The following is an 18,967-nucleotide window of genomic DNA, read 5'->3' on the forward strand; positions in this document are numbered from 1 at the left end:
GAGGCTAACATCCTCCCCAACTCTGAACCTTCTAGACTTATTGCCGGAATCGCCTTTAGCAATGGCCCAAGCCATGTCACTTGTACGGATGCCCGAGAATACAACACAGCAGAAATAAACCAAACCACCACACATCCAGCTGGATATTGGTTTTTGCTAAATACACCAATTCCACAGTTATCCCAATGTTTTATAGCAATGTGTATGACAGAAGCCATCAGTCAGACTTTCAGAGTATGAGGCAAGAGCAATATTCAAGAGCAGCAGCACTAGCGTTTGGGGTGTCACTATTGCTGGGTTCACTCACAGAATCATAAAGCTGAAATAGGCCTCAGAAGGTCACCTGCTCTCTCTACCTCTGCCCCAAGGCAGGATCAAGTACACTCAAATCATTCCTGACAAATGTTAGTCTAGCCTGCCTCTGAAAAGACTCAGTGCTGGAGATTTCACAACATCCCTAGGCAAATCCACACCAATGCTTAGGCTAGCCTTCCTATCAGGAAAGGTTTGTGAGGGAAAGGGGGGCTGACATCTAACCTAGTTCTCTGTTTGATTTAAGCAAGGTACTTTTTGCCATCTACTTGGCAGACATGGAAAATAAATTGTATTTTCCTGCTTTACAGACACTCTGTATTTTTTGAGGATTCATCGTGTTTTGCCTTTGTGAAGTTTTCATACATACAGATGGAACTTACAGACGTAGTGTTCACATCCACGATCTTCAGACTCCCTGAACATGTGCTACAAATAGAAAAGGTACACACCTTATCCCCAGATTACAGGTAGAAATAGTGTAACTTGACCCTCTTTAGGTTTTTCTTACACCGTGCATGTACTTATCGGACTGAATCCTGTTTAAGACAAGCCTTCCATTTTGTCAAGATCATTTTGCATCCTAACGTCATTTTCCAGTGTGTGTGAAACCTCTACTGCCTTGGTACTGTCTCTAAGTTTAATAAGCTTTTTTTTTTTTTTTTTCCATTGGCCAAGCAATTATTGAAGTCCCTGAACCAAACTGAAAGCAGCTCCCATACTCAGCACATGCTTGCAGTTCGATCTGAACTAACAGTAATCATCATCTCAGCATGGCTTTCCAGTATGTTTGTTTCTAAACTTGCATTTTCATGTGGACCCTATTTTTCTAGTTTGCCTAAAAGAGTCATGTGACACTTCGTTAAAAAAGAGGCTGCTCTTCCCAAAATTTCTACATATATGATGTTTTACAAATTGTACAGGACTTAGGGACAACCTTGCCATTAGTATTACACTTGGCAGACATAAACATGGTGTGAAGGCGAGACACCAAACAGCAGCAAATCGGCTCCCCTGGATAACAAGCAAAGGAGTCAGGAAAACCAATTCCCTTTACCCTGCGTGTTCCTCAGGTGGCCACCTGAAAAGCTTCTGGGGAGCAGAAAAACCCTCTATTCTATCACTCTCTAAATTACACCTGTATATTTATTTTCTAGATGCCAGCCACGTCTTGTACCTCCTGGAGCACTGGCTCCCCTGGCAAGCCAGAGAAAGCTGCCTGCCTGGGGAGAGGAGATGCAATGCATTGTCCTTTATTCTCCCTTTTATAGCCCACAGCAAATTCTTAGTTTCCACATTTTCCACAACTGAGTCCAAATGTATCTCCGATTATTAATACCAGTGTTGACATCTTCTTGATAAAGATTCATTAAATTTTTTCTTTGTCAAAGAAAGAAAGGTGATGGAACAGACAATTTAAGGGTTGACTACTCACCTGACAAAGTATAACTGTGAAGCTATTTTATACTCCATTTACTTGACCTAGTTACAGTACTTCTAACCCCAAATGTTCACAAATCATGACCCTGCAATCATAAGAATAAATAAAATTCTAATGTTTTTAAAGTTCCATTTTGCACATTTTTATTTGGCTTTTAATTCTGTAATCTTTAAGTTTCTAAAAATCACACTTCCAAGCTTTTCTCATCTAGAAAGGGCAAGGAAAGACTGAAGAGAGCATTGTTGGGTTTTTCCCCCCAAAGTTTCACAATCGAAAGCTGAGATTCTCTGATACATAAATTTAGAAGCTTCTAAAAAAAAATATATATATATGAACAAGCACTAAGAATTATGACAAGTGCAAAAAATAGAAGTAATCTTCTGCAGTAATTGTTGATTGAGAGTTATCACTAGAATTTATCTGTGGCTCTTAGTCTAGCTACTGTATGAGACAGGGTAGGTACCTCTCTGCCTACTACATGAAGAGGTCTTCAGATACTAGAATAGAATTAAAGAAAATACTTTTATTTGAAAAAAAAAAAGTGGGTCTGATTCATTAAAACACCTTCAATAAAGTTATCTGGCAAAATATTAAAGCAGTATAGAAAACAACAGAATTATCTGATTTATAGCAAAACTTATTTTTGTCTCAATATATCTCAGTGAAGTCTATTATGTACTACCTCATTTAAAAGATGACATATTCAGGACTACTTGCTTTTAACTGTGCAAAAAGATAATACAGAATTTAAATGAGCTTTCTATAAATTTCTTAAAGAGACATATTAAAAAGCCCTGCTAGAGTACTATATTAAAAACTTAAGATTGTGAAAGAGTCAATACCAGATAATATTCTTTCTAAAACTATTCCATCCATAGACATATGTCTTAGAGATTTATCCCCACCAGGGTCTACAGGACCTCTTGATTATTTACTGATTAGGTTATTTATTTAAAACTTGAGTTTGGGTCTACAGTCCGAAAAATTACCTGAAATCCCAGTATTCAAATGTTACTATCATCTAGTTGCAGTAGAGAACAAGTGATTGGTTCTTACTTAAGAAAGTTTAACTGCTTATTTCTGATGTCAGGCATTTCAAAATAAGTTTCAAACCAAAAAAGGATTTTTGGTTCACTGAGATTTAAAACTTTAAATAACTCTTTTGGAATTACTTATGACTGTGCCTGCAGATATAAAAGTACCTCAAGATTCCTGCTGTTAATTTTTTCCTGTCAAATAACACTTGTCACAGGAAAAAAGGGGAATAAATCACCAAATTTCAGAATTGTGGTGATTCACAGCTGCAGACAAGATGAAAGGCCTATCTATGTAACACACTGCACCAGCTCAAATTAAGGGTATGTCAGTAATGAAATTGAAAGCGTGACTGCAGCACGTGTACATATACACACACATTGATTTAATATAACTACATTAAATTAGTAACTGTAGCAGTGAAGATGCAGTGGCACGGATAAAATACAGTTCATTTAGCAACTTGAGATCATACCCAGTGGGACAAAGTTCCTGCTGCTGTGTCTTTACTCCTATTGTTACCCACTCTACCTAGATTAAACCTAGCAGGAGGGGGCCTGTCACTGCTGGAATCATGCCACTAACTACATACCCAGAGCCACAAACTTAAATTACAGATTTGTTGTCAAAACAATGCTCACCCAAGATGTCCAGCTAAACCAAATGTGAAAGTGCCAGAGATACTGCCAAGTGTACAACGAGCCTTGCAAACCTCAGCTCTGCTACTTGGATAGTTCTACTCGGATTTTGTTTCCAGTGAAAACTGCGAACTGCTGGAGATTATAGGCAATATTTTTATGCAATTTGCATTCTGGCTATTTTTTAACTTCCTAAAATATCTGACTCTTCAGTATGTAGAAGCGAGCCACTGAAAACGTTTTTAGGATTATTCCACCTGTATGTGAAAGCTCAGCACTGACGTAAATAGATGACAAGGCAGGCACTGGGGTCAGCATGGGAACGAGCACAGCTCCGCTCCGAACAGCCTACAGCTGATGTTGGCAAAGACGTAGACAGAATGAAGATTTTACATGAGCAAGCCTTTAATGGCTTGCCTTCCTCAAAACCACAGAAATAGCCAGTAATTCTCTTTCAGTAAGCCTCAAATCCAGCACATGGACAACCACACAGGACCACATCGGTCTCTGTTACCTGCCGCTATTCACTGCATGTCTGTTCAGAGCCTGATGGGCTTCCTTCCCGGAGTGACAGCTCAATTTCTTGGCTGTCAGCAGGCTCTGCCCTGGGCTGGAGGATATTGCTCAGCCCAGCCATCACTCCTTGAACACGTGGGTCCCAAAACCAGGACTGTGGGACTGAATCATGGCCTGTCTCTTGGGATAAGGAATGTGTGAGGACCTCATGGTGACAATGAACAGTCTCAATCTCGCCTATGAAGAAAATACTTGCATGAGAAAACGATCTGTATAAAATCTTCAGGATTTGTCTCAAAGACAAAAAACTGTATTGAACTGAAAATTGAATGAGAAAGGGCAGGAGAAAATTCACCTTCATTTATGTAGATGAACATCACGTATATTGCAGCATACAGTCCAACCTAGTGCAAAGATATGCCATTACACTGAAGAGCTATAAATCTGCTTTCAGCTGAGTTAATTTAGTACCAATTTTTTCAAGCACTACTTTATAGTTTCCAAATACATACTTCTACAAATATTTGCATGGATACCTTCCAAGCAGGGAATCACCATCTATTACAAACACTCATGATATGCCATACGTGTCTGAATTATATTAGGTCCTTACAAGTTTTACTTTTGACCTGTATCTGAATTCAATGCCAATTTAGGGGAACATTATTAGAAAGAAAGGTTTTTGAAATACTGCTGTTTTCCACTGAGCTGTATCTCAGTAAGATTCGATTCAATGAAACTTGTAAAAAATGTGACTGTTTGAGCCTATTATCTACGGACAGAAACCTAATAGCAAGCACTTGGTGTATTTACAGCACTGAGTATAACATAACCCACATGAGATGATAGCTAATTCCGTAACAGTGGTATATTGTAGTGTGGTGGTACAATATTTTCATAGCAATTCAACTTTGATGCAGTGGGAAACTCTTCTTGCTTTAACTGTTTTTAATCTCTGCATTACACATTTCAGTGTTTTCACTATTTTGCAAAGAGTCTTCGAAGTTAGAAAGTAGAAATTCATTTTGCAAAGAATAATAAATGAAAGAATATAGAAACAGTCCTCTGTATCACCCTTTGCACCCACATCCAAGTTGAAAGGAAGAATTGTTCACGGCAATCAAAAGGAGCCTCTGTGATTAGGTGATTGTATCCAGAAGTAAACATCTAAGGGTTAACCTTCGCAACATGGAAAATACCTTTTAGTTAGCTGGTGGTCCTGAAACAGTATAAAATTAAACAGGCAGTTTAAGTAAGTAGCTACACTGCTTCACCTTTACCTTTCCGGATTTTGTGACTGTTAGCATTTAATTTGCTCAATATAGAAATAGACAAGTTGGTTATTTCTACTGCAAATGTACAAAAGAAAAGTTTTTTTAAACAACAAACCATAAACCTTTAGGTCCACAAAAATATAAAGGGGCAGAAGCAAAACTTTCAAAATTCACATTAAATTTGTCTTTAAAATCTTCCTGTTATCGTAAGATGCTAATATGAATGGGACTGTACACCAAGCCCATTTAAACAGGCCTGCTTACGTTATCCCTACCTGTCAGTAAAACTCTCAAGACACAAGGGGAAAACCACTGATCAGGATGAGCCCAGAATCGATCCCATGCTGGAGACTCATCTCCTTCCTGTGTCTGAGGACAATAAATGCCATTCCTTCAATTCAAGGTTAAACTATTCACAGTTTCTAGAAATACATGCATCTAGTGAGGGCTCCAAGTGGAAACTACCAAATACACCAAGTACCTGCACACATGTGAAGAGCAATCTCTGCTACGGTACGAACTCATGGGGATGTTCTCAGGCCCTGGCTACTCCTCCTCTCGCTCCTTGACATGTCTTCAGATGATGTTTTGGCAGATAGCTCTGTGGCATCAAGGATCGATACCAGTGTAAGTCTAGTCTCTGACCTTTGAGATAAATCTTAGCCATGATTCTGGTTTTTAGAGAATTAAAAGGACTCCTGTCCTGTGAGCTAAAAAAAAAATAAATAAATTGTTCCTTCCTGAGCGTATAATCTTGATGCGGGCTCACATGTTCAAAATAAACTAGAGCATGGGTCTGAGAGAACCATCTAGTTTTCATCTTAAAGACCTTAAGTGATGGATTATCCACTGCATTCTTAATTTTTTTCCAATAATCAATCCTGCAATCATTTTTTCTACTATTTAGAAAGAAAGAAAGAAAGAAAGAATTCAACCTTCACTGCTTTTTGAGCCACAGGATATTTCCCTGCCTTCTCCCCCTACTTTGAAAACACACCCAACAGAAATTTTCTCCATATGCATGGAGTCGGAGACTGAACAAATAACATCTTAATATTTTTGGCAGTAAATCAAAAGATAGCGCTTCCGAGGCCTTTCGCTATGTATTGGGGTTATGTGTCCAGGTTTTGGTAGCAGGGGGGCTGCAGGGGCCTCTGTGAGGAGAGGGGAGCTCAGGGGCCGCCCTGCGCTGGACTTGGCCGGTTCCAGCCGGTTCCCGCCGGTTCTGCAACGGCCCCGCCAGCGGCAAAGATGGCAGCACCTCTGTGGAAACGGGATCTCCCTGTCCTCACCCTGACCCACAACGGGTGGCACGTGAGGGACTGCGCTGCCGGACACGGCAAGCTGGTCTGCCGCTAGTAAGCAAAGGATGCTCTAGTTATTCTTTTTTTTTTATCTTTTTAAAAGTTTTCTTCAGAAAAAAAGAAAAATTTTGGTATGAAAAGAAATGCTAAACAGTAAATTCTGCAGCTTGTCCAACAAATATTCACATCACTTCTCCTGGAAGTGACTTGAAAACTATCCCCAAGGTACACAGTATTGCCTCTGCTTGTATTAGTGATATTAAACAAAAATTCTAAAGAAAAGAATTGTACTCATCTTTTAAAAAAATTAACGTGACTGAATTAAATTAAGGAAAGTACCTGTAGTGATTTTTTCCAGACAGAAAAGTTAGTAATATTATTATGAAGGAGTAAATGCCTCAAGAATATGGAATAAAAGGGCAGCTTTTGTAAGGAGTAGCAAATTATTTGAGAAATGCTGTGATGGTGGTTGGTAGGTACCACCTCGGTAAGTCTCCTGACCTCAGAGACTCTGACTTTAGTAGCAGGCTTAGGAACAGACCCTAAAGCCTCACAGTTCTTGAAGTTAAAACCTCTCCAAAAGAGATCAGGGATCTTGCCCTCCAAGTTGATTTTGAATCTGCCCAAACCCTGATTAAAATTATATGCTAATAAACTTAATCTGCATTTGAGGTGAAACCTTGGTCCATTTGTACCATTTATCTCAATACTGCCACATGGCTCTTGAAAAAGATAAGAATTTTCTTGCAGCATCACATCAGGACTGTCACTACTACAAACAGCTTCCTAGGTCAGCAAAGGGAGTTGAAGCTGGAGAAGAGGCAGGAGAGGAGTATTTTGATACACAAGAAATTTACAATTGAATTTTTCTCTCTGTTACCTCAGTATAAAACCAGAGTAGTAATCTCAATTATGTTAAGCAAAATTTACCCTGCAGTAATGCTAGAAACTTGCCATATTCGGGGCACACGTATGCACACAGACACCCAAAAACTTTACCCGATGAAAACTCTTTACAACAGCAGATGATTGAAATGGTTGTGTAAATAAACCACACTGCACTCTTTGATTCCGAATTGGGCCAACCTTAGAGTTGATTGTGTGGGAAGGAGTAAGTCTCCACTTGAATCTGTAACTCAGCTCGCTACCAATAACACAGATTCAATAAACACTGGTTTCATGATATCTAATTCCTACCTGACCTCTCCCCATCATACTCTCTAAGCAGCAGGTCTCATTCCCTCCCCTAAGAGATTACAGCATCACTCTTTCCCTTCTGGTAATATTCCCTCTGCTCCACCAGCAACATTTACCCCTTCCCTCATCTTCCTCCCAGGTGGTCTAACATATCCAAATGAGAACAATTATTCTCAACTCATAGTTAGCTTCAAATACTACTTTTTTTTTTTTTAATATCTGACTTGAAGAAGTACTTTTCTGACCAAAAGCTTGTCTGGTTTTCTATCAACAGCTACACTCATGAACCTTTCTCACCACATTTACAACTGGTTTGCCACTGACAGAGAAACACAACATCATTTGGTAAATCTGTTTTTTTAAATCATCTAGACTGTCATATACGATGAGGAAAAAACCGGAAGAACCAAAGTGCAGAAAAAGCCAAAATCAGTTCAGGGCACAGAAAAGTGGCATGAGTTACTGACAAATTCAGGGATTTCCTGAAATAAAGTATTTCCTATATTAGATACAATGGTTCATCAGACAAGTCATAACTGCTGTTGGTTTTTTAAAAAGATCGCCCTTCAGGCTGAAAGGGTCGTCTCTCCCAAAAACTATGTGCTATGTGTTAACTTCCTAGCATCCACTTCTGCTTTCCTCAGTTTGAACAATCAACATTTAACTTGGCTTCAAGAAGGCAGAGAAAACGTAAGATGTGTGTTGGTTTGTATGGCAAGAGATTGTATAAGTACAATTCTGCTCCTACTATGGGCAAATATAGTCTTGCCACTGACTTCGACAGAACTGCAATCATACATAATATGCACAATTCACTGCTCCTCAGTAAATTTTTTTTTTTTTTTTTAAAGCTGTTGAAAAAGACTAAAAGAATTCAAGTAAAAGAGTGTTTGTAATCAGATTTCCTGGAGATAAATGTAAGACATACGTTTCCATGGCTGCCAGCCTACTAAATTTTGCAAGCATAAATATTTACCTAGGACTAGGGGGTGGGGAAATCAGGAAGAAAACCACCATCTAGACCCTTCAAAGTTTAAATACTGTAACACAGAGGTCATTATTTATAAATAGAAATAGAGAACACATCTTTTCTCTGTATATTTCTACCATGCTTTTCATCTGCTCCATATGCCTTCTATTATTACCATTCTTACACCAGAAAATAATTTCTATGTCACTTGCTCACACTGTATGCATTAATTTTCTTTAGGCTTTCTTGTGGTTATTGATTTCCTGCTTTGTTGAAGTGGCTTTGTTTCTTTCTCAGCAGGCTATCCATTTTAAAACAACAGTTGTTCAACAAATACAAAAAAATTATATTCTAAAATTAAATTAGTTTTATCTTCATTTATTTTTATCTGAGTTAAATGCAAGTGACACATTTCCCCTAAAAAAAAAGGAAATACTTAATGCCTCCCAGCATGCAAAGCAAACCAAGTAGAATTTTTCTGTTCTAATAAGACATATTTATTTTTATGATTGGAAACATGAAAGAAAAAGTAAAGTATAAATAAAGCCTCTTTTGTATTCTTATGTTGTAATCACTGCTGTGGCCAGTGTTTTAACATCAACAAAAGAGGATTATCTGGTCCAGAGCCAAATTCATTTCAGTCCTATCTTGCTACACTCAAAATCATTACAAGAATCTTTTTTTTCCTTTGAATGCAAGTGGGATCATGCTTTAACACTGTAATCATTTATCCTGCTAAGCACAGTAAGTTTGCTATCCTCTTCCACTGGACCAGTTGGAGATACACAGATTCCATACAACAACAAAAAGGCAGATGAATACAACTATTATTTAATCAACTGCAAAACCAAAGAAAAAGACATTTTTGCAGAAGGTGACAGTTCTGACACGTGCTGCATCTTGTTCCGATGCTGTATGTTCGACAAGTGCCAGTTCCAGAGTTCTGAGGCTTGTTTTCCCCCTCGATCTTCCAACACGCTTATTAACTAGCTCGAGTGAACTACAGAAAGAAGTGGGGAAGCATGTAGACACTATATTAAGACAGAATTCTTGTCAGATTTCTTGCTAAAAGCGTGTTTCCAAAAACCAATTATTAGGACTCCAAAAGCTCCTCTACGTTTTCTTTCTCTAACAGACCCTCCTTTGTGAATGGCAGGAATTTGCTGTTCTAGCATCATCTTCCTTATCATCATATCTTTAAAGAAAAACCTTGCACGCTACTGCTCATGCATGAGAATTGTTTTCAAAAGTAATAGGCTTTATATTCTTCATCCAGTTATTGAAGAAAAAATTATAAAAAACCTCCCATATTGACTATATTATTTTGTTTAGGGAGGGACATTTTCCTGAAGGACTCATGGGGTAACTATGTTGCCAAACAGCAGATACAGGATTCTTCAGAAATGCATTTAAATCAGGCACAGACATGGGACTACATCTTTCGTAGCCAAACTGGCAGAAGAACAAGTACCAAGACAGTCGAAGATCCAGATGCACTCTCCACATGGAGACTGCACAGGCATGTATCTCAAAATTATTTTGTAGGTGTGTGACAAATTAAAACCATTTAGAACTTTCCCTCTTTTTAGGCTACAGTCATGCAAGGAGAGAAAAGAAACAATGGTAAGCAACCAAAATGGCCGTGTGAAGCAATATACTGAATACCACCACACGCAGCTTAGAAACACTGCGTACCTCGCATTTGTTTGCATGAAATAGTCAGGTATCAGCTATCTTATGTAACTCTATGTATCCTATATAACTCTACCAAAGACAAGGATTACAGAAAATGCGTACCGACTCTCTGGAAACTCAATACATGATAGTGCAACACCCAAAGTTGTTGCATGTCTGTTATCTAGGAATAACGCATCATAAATTGCGACAGTGCTGCTATAAGCAACTTATATTGGGACACAACCGTGCACCAAGGGGCTAGGAAGGCACAACAGAGACATGACCAAAAGGAAGGAGACAACTCAGTACCTCTAAGGGCTGTGAATTCTTCACTGTCAATATCTGGCCTTTACAGTCACATTATTTGCAGAAGAGTGAAGAATCTGACTTCAAACTACTCACAATGTTGTATGAGACTTAACTGACCAGGTATAAAATGACCATCTTGTATCATGGAAACATCCGATAATGAAGCTACATAAAGCAAGTCAGTCCATTAAGATGAGAATTTTTCTGACAAACACACACATAAGAAAACAGGCACATTCACAGAACAAAGTCTTTTCTATAAACCATGAGCTATGTATCTCTCCAACATGACAGATGACAACAGGATCTGTTAGATATTTATCACCTTTTTGAAGTGTCAACAATCATCAAACCTAAGTGGTGAGCAACAGAGATATGTCATTTATCCTTGCAGCAAATAAATAATAGTAATAATAATAATAACCAAATATATAATAATTTCGTCAGTAGAGTTCAAAGTATTTTCTAGAGAACAATGTCATTATAGACAGAAAAATACAGATCTACAAGGTGAAAATCACCCTGAACTGTAGGTACAAATTGTAATCCTGAATCCCCAGCATTTGCCACTTAGTCATGAAATCCAACCAATCATAGTTACGATACTTGTATGCTACCCAGGAGCTCACATATGAGTTGGATCCCTCACACGGTCCAAAACCATCCTGTAAAGATAGGCACTTTTAGAAACATTTACGGATGGGTGAACTGCAGTGCCCAGAGAGCACCCACTTATACCACTCTGTATAGGAACTGGTGGCAGGTTTACAAAACCCTAGGCAGGGAAAGAAAAAACAATGTGTAAGTATGCAGACTAAATTTAAGAGGAAATAGGTTTTGAAAAAGTTTGCAGGATATGGGAAATGAAAAGAAAAAATGTTTTCCTTCAGTTTCCTGTTTAGATGTATGGATAGATTTGACTTCAAATAGATGAGCCACACAGAAGTTTAGTTTATAAGGGTCAGATGGTAACAGTTTCTGTTTAATCCTTGATTTACATTAGCTTACAGGAAAATTAATGATTTTAAACAGGCATCAAAGTGAGGCTGGTTTTTTCATTTCTCTAACTTTGCTTGAGGAACAATTGTTTCCTTTATCTGTCTTCCAGAGAGTTAGTGATCGTGTTTAAGTTAAACTACTCATTTAGCCTTCAGGCACAGCATATTATGAGTTGTTTTTCAATGAACATTAGCCCATTTAGACTGCAAACTCTTTGACAGCTCTCTTAGATTCTTGCGCTTACTTGAGCATTTCACAAAACCACTCTTCACAACTGCACACATTATAATTTACGCATTAAAACAGCAGGTTTTCACCTTAGGTCTGTTGCCAAGAATAATCTTTCAAAACTCTTTTATCTTTTTGTAAGAACATAATTATAAATGTGCAATTAAAAGCCAAAGAAAGGTCTTAAGAAAACTCTTAGAGAAATGTTGCCTATTTTTAAACCACCATCTGGTTGAGGCATTAAGAAAATGATTTAAAGAAAATAAATAAAAAGTCACATTTTCAGTCTGAAATGATATGTCAAGTGTAAAATTTGAGATATTCAAGTGAGAGTGTTACAGGTCTGTCTAACCACCAGAAGCGCTCTTAATTTTTTTGTTTTGCTGTTGGACAGACAAAGGAGTTGTAAACATCATTACTGATATGCATCAGTACAAAAGCATGGAGAGACCATATGCAAAAAGAACTATTTGTCACATTTTTTCCATGAACGGAGCCCATCCAGTGACTGATTCCCCAAGGATGAATAATATGCTCATTTTTGTCTTTTGTAACAACTTGAATTTGTACAGTCTAATCCTGGAGTCTTTTCCTCTAAAAATACAGGTGCTTCCCTTTTACTAATTAAACATGAGTACTGTGTAATTGTTGACATTCTCAAATTGGTGTAATCACCTTGGACTAAATGGCTGACAGAATTTCCAGCTTAGCTTTATTCCAGATAACATGAAGATATTTTTTAAAGCTGTAGAGAAATTACGTAAGACAACTCCCCCATTTGAAAATGAAGCAGCTGCATTATTTTACAGCCAGGCGATAGTGCTATAAAATACCTGGTTGGAACTAATTAACTTAAGAGAATTATCAAATACATCACACAGTAAACTGACTGATTTGACAATAAACTCAACTGCTTAACTTAATTCCACAGTGATGGTCATCTGGACTGCTCTCGTTCACATAATTTAATGTGTCCCACTATTACCCATTTCTATCATTTTAGATATACTTTTCTTTCCTTGAAATTTAAGTTTTAGGGGTTTGGGTTTTTTCTAGTAAATTCAGAAAAGAAACAAAAGCTATCTTTTCCTTAGTGTTACAAGGAAGTAAGTTAGTATCAGCAACTATATGAAGCACAAAATCAGACTTGCACTATTTCAAGAGGTGGATAAAGATGAACAAATATCAATAACATTTTTGACCAGCTGCCACAGCGCGAGTTCTCCCACATCTCAGGCATTAGAGATAACTGTTCTAGGTTAGCAACAGCAGCAACTAGTACTCAGCATGCAAACAATTAGCCTTCAAAAAGGAACAGATTGGTATTCTTTAAGAATATTGGCTCCTTGACTTCAGTATTAATGAAAAAAAAAACCCTCAAATTGGGGCTGTTTAGTCTAGAGAAGAGGAGGCTGAGGGGAGACCTTATCGCTCTCTACAACTACCTGAAGGGGGGTTGTAGTGAGGTGGGTGATGGTCTCTGTCAGGTGGCTGGAGATAGAATGAGAGAAAATGGCCTCAAGTTGCGGCAAGGGAGATTTAGGTTAGATATTAGGAAAAATTTCCTTACTGAGAGGATGTCAGACATTGAAATAGGCTGCCCAGGGAAGTGGTTGAGTCACCATCCCTGGAGGTATTCAAAAAGCACGTAGACGGGGTACTCCATAACATGGTTTGGTGGGCATGGATGATGGTTGGACTTGATCTTGAAGGTCTTTTCCAACCTAAATGATTCTATGAAATTAAAAAAGTTATGAAGAAACAAAGATTCACAGAACTGTGATCTTTAAGTGACCACAAAGGCTCTGTGGTTTGTCAGGGACTCTGACTTACCCTCTCCTCAAATAGCTGTCCAAAAGCTAAGACCAAGATATGAGGGCCTTCTGCAGTTTCAGTACAACACTAAGTTTTTACCCTGTTTCCAATACCACAGATGCTCTTATCAATGTCAAAGGTAACTTCACAGAGGCAGCGACAGAGCCTTTAACTACACCCTATGTGCTACAGCATATACCAGTTATGTGGGAATGGAAAGCATTTCTGTAACACACAAACAGTGTCTGCAACACCAGGAAAACAATTACCACTTACATTCCTGACACCATCACCACAATTTTGTGGGGTTTTAGTTCACATTTTCTTCCATAATAATCTTACAAAATTTATTAAAGGTGGAAAGCACTGTTCATTGTCAAGAGGTGTTTGGACTGTGTTTTAAAGTCTCTATTACAGAGACATTTAAGTAACTGTGAACAGAAAAATCCACCCTGCACTGCAACTCCATCACCCTAGTGCAAAAATTTACAGCTGCAGAAGAAATTGTTCCTAAAGAGTATTTTTAACTAATAATTTTCTTTTTTTATTAAAAACAAAGAGGCAAAACCTGAGTTCAAGCAATGTAATTAGTTTCCAGGTCAATGAGTTATTTCCCCTTAATTTTAAAAATAGCTTTTATTGAAGAAATACTTTAATGAGTCCAGAGAAGGCAGCATGAAAATCTGTTCTGTTTGTGTCCAGTCTAGGTAGGTCTAGGTAATTACTGATATGGAGAAATAACTTCTGCTTCTGATAAATAGTTAAAGAACTATAAAGAGAATGATCTCAGGATGTTGACAGCACACAGTTGCATTGCCATTAGGCAGAATAAAATCTTTCTAGAAAGAGACTTGCAGAATTAATTGCTATATGGGGAAAAAAAAAGATGCAATACATTTAGACTGTAATTTAAAAAGAAAAATCAACTAACAGAGTGCCTCGTTCCAATAAAAGATTAGTATGGATGTGAGCACTCACAGACTGAAACAGAGCGAATGATGGTACAGAGAAGAGCTACCTTGAAGATTCAGCAATAAATTGATCTGGCTCTAACTCGATCTAATATCTTCATAGATGTTCTAAAAGGAAAGCAAAAAAGTTTAAACAAAATCTCACAGAAAAGATGGCCTTGACAGGAAAGTGGAAACATTACAAAAACCTTCAGTGAGAATGAATAAAAGCAGCTTAAAAATGAATTCATTTTTTTAAAAAAGCAAAATTAATGAAGTGTGAAAAATAATGCAAATGTAGCTCTCAAAAAGAGAGGCAACATCTGTAATGTTAATATGCTGAGAGACATTTAGGTGTTATAAAAGACTGCAAATTAGGCAGATGTGATAAAACAAGGAAAATATCCAACTTTTTGCTGGGCTGCACGCCTAGAAGCATCATGTCAGAAAAGGAAGAAATTGCCCTAACTCATCTGCTCCTGTATGGCTATACCTGGAACTGCATGTGTATTTCTAAGCAACCTAATTACAAGAAAGATATTACCAAGCTAGAGGGAATTGCAAACACAGCAGTCAAAATAATTAAGTCATAAGAATGAACTGATTTAAACTGAAAGATTAAGATTTACATTAGTGTATTCTATGTGGTAAATAGCAGATGCGAAAAGAATGTTCAAAATAAAACACCACATCTAAGCAGATCTTGGCACATACCAGCAAAAACAGTGCAACCTTTTTCACTGGTCTAATGGCACTGTAGCGATCAACAATTATAATTTTTAAGTCAGAAATGGTATAAAGGCACAGAATAGCCCAAATACCTGCAAGCCACCTGTGGGGCAGAGCTGGGAAAGTGAAAGGAACAGGTTAAGGTTTCACTACCATAATTATACAACTTTGAAAAACAGACTTTACAGAGATGTCACCACTCCACACTTCTGGCCATTATTTCAGAATATCTGAAGACGTATTTCAGATTTAAAACATGTATAGTACAGAGATTTGCACCAGACACATTACTTGATAATGATGTGTAACAAACTTGGTTTTCCTCTTGACATCAGCAATGCTACAACCCTTCCAGTTTTCTCCTTCAGCATTGCTCACCGCTGCTTCTTAGCTTTAATTGTACAGCTCTCCCTTCAGCAAATATTAACGACAGAATAAATTCCTTAGCTAACTGAAAAGGTTATTTTCCAGTGATACTTAAAAGAGCACAGTTATTTTAAAGCATTATTCTACCATGATTAACCGACATTAAAAGAAGTGTAAAGTACATAACTTGATTCTTTTTCAAATACATCAGAAACCATTTATTTTCAAATCACATAAAATCTGTCTGCGATGAAATTCTGCTTAGGTTGCACTGTTGTAATCTCAAAGGAAAATGTACACGAACATTTTTTCAGTAATTCATTGCAAGCTCAATTTTTTTCATGAAATCTCAAAGTTTGGTGCTTGGTAAGCAAGTTCTCATTGTGTTTATTTACTCATTGATTTTTATTGTCATTGGATATAGACATTTCCTAAGATAAACAGAAGAGAAAAATTACGAAGCCTTGAAAACTTTTTTCTTATTTTAATTTCTTAAAACATGCTTTGCTAAAGAAGTATAATGGAGTTCGCTTTTAATATTGCATTGTTTCTCTGGAGTGTGCTCATTTTTAACTTTCTAATAGTAATAATAATGATTTTGCATAGTGTAAAAATGATTTAGAATTGCTCAAGTTTAAATTTCTTAATAATAATATATTTTCAAGTCAGTTATAAAAAGGTTGAGTTTGATCACACACTTCAGAAAGCACATCCCTTCCATTGTGGACCAAATGCTGCTGTCCCTGTTAATCCCTACTATAGTACAGCTCGATAGAAATGTTATCGTTTACCTGAACAAGGCTGACCCTATAAAATGCTGACCCTATAAAATGCTATAACCCTCAAAGCTCATGGGAACAACAGACAAATTCTCTTTGCAGGTCTGTGCACCAAATAAGAACTCCAGGATTATCCTTGTGTGCATTTCTTAATGGCATTAAACTTTGGACCATCATAAATTATTCAAATAGACCTAATTACAATACATGCATACTGCCTTATAAATTGATGCAGAGATTGAAATCAGTTAAATATATTAGACTTCAGTTTCTGAAAGTCTTTGGAAGAAATGAGCACTCATTTTATAAGCTATATCAACATATTATATTAATATCAGAAAATGAAACAAAGGAGCACCTGAGAATGACTAAAAAAACAAAACGAGACTGGATATCTGTTCTAACCTTAAGGCCAAGAAATACACAATCAATGACTGATGCGCACATTAAAGTCCAGAAAATTTTCGCCATGTACTTTAACATTTGCATTTTTGGTAAAGACATTCAGACCTATCATAGTGTAAAGGAGCCTCAATTTTGTATTAACTATCAGGATCCAACTGAGAGTTTCACAAAGCAGTAGTCCTTTACCCAAACTGATTCCAAACTAAAAAGACATTGGGCAAAATTAAAAATGGGAGAATCAACACAAAGATGTTCAGAAAAAAAAACCACTGGCCTTCTCTCTTTTCTGTATTTGAATTTTACCTTTAGCAATTATATATATTTGCATTTTCCATCCTAGGGTTATTTTAACTTGACTTTTTCAATCTTATGATTTAAAATAGCTCTTGATCTTTAGCAACATAAAACCAAAAATATCTGGAAAGAAATTCAATTCAGTACCATGCTTTTATCTATACAGCTATTTTTATTAGAATTTTATTTTTTAAAGTTTTAAAGGCTAGAGTTTTAAATGCAGGCATAATAGCAGGAAACATTAATCTATTAGGAACAGGTCAACTTAATTAAATAATGCAGTAATAAAATACCTAGCTAACATTATCCATCAGTGTCCAAATGTAGAAGATTTAATGATGTACAGGAAAGACTTTGCCTTCAGATATTCCCCCCAGATCCTGCCATTTAAGGGAAATACCATGAAACATAGAAGGCCCAGAAGGGTGCAAACAGAGACAGGGTGGGGAGAAGGGGGGAAAAAAAAAAATAAAAAAAATTTAAACCAGTTTAAACTTAGGCGGTTGCACCACTTAATGAGATTATTTCTGAAACTTTTAGCAACTCCTTCCAGGCAAATTTCTGGTCCCCTACTTTGGTGATGTTTTTCTCAGCAATTTTTTTAAAAGGAGAGATTTCTATTGATACCAGAAGTGTTTCCTTGTTGAACCTCAGAAATGTCTCTCACTAGTGTATGTAGTCTACAATCTACAATCAAGAAATTCTTAGTCTTTAGTCTCAATAATAAAAAAGCAGCGTATCTAGAGATTTTGTTTACTTTTTTGCATTAAAAAATACTGCAATTACAGCAACTGTAAGTTTGTTCTTTCATCTGTTATCACAGTTTATGCAACAGCCAATACTTTCAGACAGTAAACACTAATGCTGATAACTAAACATCTTTCCAACCGCCATGCACAAAACACAGGAACTAAATGAAAACAGCTGACCAAAGGCTGCGGTTAAGTACTTGCACCAAAAAACTGAAAAATGCAGCACGCTTGCATATTGTACTGAATTTACAAGAGTGACCTATTTTGCAATTGTATTAAATTAAGAGTAAAAATTAAAACTAAGATAGCTAAAAAAAAAAAGTTATTTCCAACAAAAAAACCTGTATGATACAAGACTCAAAATCAATTTCCTTCAACATTCATCTTTCTCATCAACATCTACCCCAACTGATCAGTATTTCACAGCTATTTGCCTCTAGAATATCCCCCCAAACTCTTTGCTTTTGGCCTCATATCCGCACAGCCAAGAGCCTACCCTCCTACTGTAGGGAAATGTCTCATCACAACTACTTTCCCTGGACTAGTATTATGGTATTAAAGAGACAAATAAAGAAAGAGAAGAATAACCTCGAACACAAGAGGAAATAAAGCTCCTACCCTTTCCTCTAGCTGCTTCACCCTGGATGGAAAAAGTCAGTGCCAACACCTCCATGCTATCCCAAAAAATTCCATAGGAGCTGATGGAGAGAGATCTTTCCTCTACCCCTGCATCAGGAGTAATGGCCTGCACAAAAGGTAGAGCAGGTGACCAATTTAAAGACAGTTCCTCAACCAAAAAAGAGATCTGGAACTTCTGGTCTCATTGTAAGGATTTGACTCAGTGGGTGTGAGTAGGGGAGCAAAATGCAAATGGAAATACTACAGATGAATACATAAAGGGGATCACAGAATCATAGAATAGTTTGGGTTGGAAGGGACCTTTGCAGGTCATCTAGTGCAAGCCCCCTGCCATGAGC

The 18,967-nt window shown here is 37.2% G+C and overlaps 1 protein-coding gene across 5 annotated transcripts in view; it reads right to left on the reverse strand.

Moving 5' to 3' along the window:
- DACH2 (dachshund family transcription factor 2) overlaps positions 1 to 18,967 on the reverse strand; it is a 313,627-nt gene that overhangs the window by 161,586 nt on the left and 133,074 nt on the right. The window lies entirely within an intron of this gene.

The sequence above is a fragment of the Buteo buteo genome, chromosome 22, assembly GCF_964188355.1.
Source record: "Buteo buteo chromosome 22, bButBut1.hap1.1, whole genome shotgun sequence".
Classification (NCBI taxonomy): domain Eukaryota; kingdom Metazoa; phylum Chordata; class Aves; order Accipitriformes; family Accipitridae; genus Buteo; species Buteo buteo.